The sequence below is a fragment of the Morchella importuna genome (assembly GCF_003444635.1).
Source record: "Morchella importuna strain M04M26 chromosome Unknown Morimp01GS001, whole genome shotgun sequence".
Lineage (NCBI taxonomy): Eukaryota > Fungi > Ascomycota > Pezizomycetes > Pezizales > Morchellaceae > Morchella > Morchella importuna.
The window spans coordinates 2,024,222-2,027,545 of record NW_025763398.1 but is presented as its reverse complement, the minus strand read 5'-3'; positions in this window follow the sequence as shown (position 1 = coordinate 2,027,545).

The window sequence follows — 3,324 nt, the reverse complement described above, 5'->3', positions numbered from 1 at the left end:
TTCAACCCATCGAAGTGGAACAAGCGGTGATTGCCCTAGGGTCGTATGGCTTGACTGGTAGAACAGGTACTTTTGTAACAGCCCTACTGTGGCTCTGTTACACTACCCCCCTCTCCGGTAGACTCGTCCCGAGTCCAACCTAGGGTTTTTGGTATGGTACATTGTGCGCATACAAGAAAATGTAGCTCTAATAACGATTCCATACTGACTTTATGTACCGGGGACAGCCTTTCCACGTATCGCTAGGATCCGGTAGAAAAGATGTGGCCGTGCAAGATGGAAAATCAGAAAATCGGATAGTTGGGCGAGAAGGATCCTGAGTACTTATATTCCAAAGGATTCCATTCTCTGCTCCTACCTCCTTACTAAGTTCTGGTGATTCCTTCAAGTGGAAGGGAAGCACTACCACCGCTACCCCGCTTCTCTCTAAGCGTTAGCGGGTGCTTCCTGTTCCAAAGGCAACCACCCTTAGTCAAAGCTTTGTAACACCTGCAGTCTTGGTTGTCGCACAACCGGGACCTGCATGAATGAGCTACCGCTCAGGCGTAAGCTTAATCATTGCTGTAGAGCTCTTCACTTATTGTAGACTTTCCCAGGCATGTCCCTGCCACTACGGGCGGACTTATCATGCTCGGAGGATGTAGAGGATCGCCGAGCACTCAGAGCTTCACTCTGGCCGGCCTTCTAATCATTGGCGAGGCATAGACTCGTCAGTCATTGCTCCCATGAATAGATCCTCTTCCTAGCGCTCAGAATGTAGTTACTCTGACAGCTGGTAGCTAACCACACTGCCGGTACTTGCATGTCACTGTGCAACTGGCTTCTATCAATAACTCTCAGCATGTAACCGGGCCCTGTGTGTACTCATACACCAGACAGTTGAAATGGCTCCGTTACACTCTATTTTCCGCATCCATTTCTATTAACAAAGGAAAACCTCAAGTGAAAAACGTGTATCCCAACAAAGGGAGACCCGTTTTCTCCACGCTTGTCCCAGAACACTCCGGTGCATCGGTTTCCTTCACTTTCCTGTATTGCTTCCCAGGGAAACAACGGCATCCGAACACTGTCAGACCGATGGGAAAAAACGCCGTATTTTGAGGATTTCTAAAGTTTCACCCATGAGTCCCGTGATTTTCCGGGATACTTCGGATGGAACTTCGGAGTGTCTCGTCTGCCGTTCCTTGCAACATTTTGTACGGTTCCCGGAAGTCTTCTGAGCGATAGCTCTCCCAGGTAATCCGATATTGCACGAACTTCTCCCCCACGATCAGCCTTGACCTCATCCGGAGGTGGAATCGCTATAGCTCGTTGATGGTCCTTTGACTCCCAATACGGTTCCAGCAGAGATATATGGAAACATCATGAATGTTCCACTGAGAGGGTAGATTCAGCCTGTAGGACGTGACACCAAGTTTCCCGACAACCTCAAAGGGACCCGATTTTAGTAATCTATTAATTTGATGATCGCTTGGTTAAGATGTTGTGTCGGTCCATCATCACCTCGTCCCTGACCTTCAGTTCTGGAGCACTCATATGTTTCTGATCATACCATTTCTTCCGCTGTGCTTGCGCCGCGCTGGGCGCGTCGAAGTTTTGTAGTTTCCGTTTAGGTGAGGGCCAAGTGGAATCTGGTTGAAACCCATAGTTCGCGTAGAACGGCGATACTTTGGTTGACTTTTGGGTGGCCGTGTTGTAGGCTTACTCGCAAATGGGAGTATTCTTGCCCCATCGTCCTGCTGATAGAAGCAATAGTTTCTGAGATATTGTTCTAGCGTTTGGTTGACTCTCTCAGTTTGTCCGTCAGTTTGAGGACGATCTCTTCCAAATCTAGAGTCCCGATCGGAGATAATTTCCTCAGGAAATTCATGCAGTCGGCATATCTCCCATAGGAAGGTTTGAGCAAGCTCTTGAATGGTTGCTTTGGTCTCGAGCGGAATGAATTGGGACATTTTGGTGAAAACGGTCAACGATAACCCAGATATGGGTATAGCCCTCAGATTCAGTCAGGCTTGCGATAAAGTCCATTGAAATGGAGCTCCAAGGCATAGAGGGGACCTCTAAAGATTGCAACGTCCCATACTTCTTGTGTGTTGAGGCCTTAACGCGTTGACATATATCGCAACTCCGAACGTATTCTTCCACATTGTTGTCCATCTTTAGCCAAAGGAGAGTGCCTGAAGGCGTTCTGCCGTTTTGAATTGTTCAAAGTGACCAGCAGTCTTCGAATCATGTAGGGCGCTCAGGATCTTGAGCTCCAGTTCTCGATGATTTGGAATGTACCACTTTTCCTTATAGAAGACGTCTCCATCCTTTAAAGTGAGGTCTCGGTTCACCAGATTCCCGGAGGTGTTCTCAATGGCTTTTCTCAAGGAAAGGTACCCTGGATCTAAGGCTGCTCGAGCCTAGATTTCATCCGGGAGCACCGGTGTGAGTTTTGCAGACTTGGGCTGCTCTTGTCCATGCTGAGTTGATCATAACGATCGGGTATTGGACAGAACCCATTATAAGTTGTCCTGGCTTAAACAAGCGAATTTCAGGGTCTTGATGAGCCTTACCCCCCTCTTTAAGGGCGTGGTCCCAACGCCGCGACAAGATGTCTGCTCTGGCGTTTTAGTTTTCCAGGGCGGTATACAATTTTGAAGCCAAACACTGCGAGGTAGGCCGCCCCTCGAGCTTATCTCGGTTTCAGTGCCTTTTGCTCTGTCGGATTCCGGGGATAAACCCTTGGCAAACCCAGGCTGGAGGAAGCCCAGAGTGTAACGGGGTAAAGAGAGCACAACTCGTGCCTAGGTCCGGAAGGAGGGAACTGAGGATCTTATCATTCACTAACTGACCCTCATAGCCAGTCTTCCACATCAGCTGAATAATGCTATTCGGGAGGAGTCTGTTCCTCCCTTGGCTGCGTGGGTGAGGTTATTCCATTAGGCTACCGCATCATCCCTAGAGATGGCTTCGCCAAAGGCTTCTGTGAGAGCATCCACAAAGGAATCCCAGCGCTTCCATCTCTATCTCACACCACAGACATCCCAGCTATCTGGTTGGCAGAAGATATCGGATCCTAACCTCTTCGGAGGTAAAAGACTGGCTTTCAATGGAGAAGACATTCTCACATTGCCCGATGAAGGTCCGCACATTATTTGCTTTGCCATTGAACTTGGCCAGAGGGGGTGTCTTTGGTTCTCGGCCACTGGAGGCAGTGGAGGGGTGTGAGGGGGGGCCGGAGGTCTCATGAACTGGGCTATGGAGGCCAGAGCTCTCTCTCTCTGCTGCTTCTCCAGCATCTTCCTGAGGTATCTCCGCCATCCTCACCTTTCTCCATCC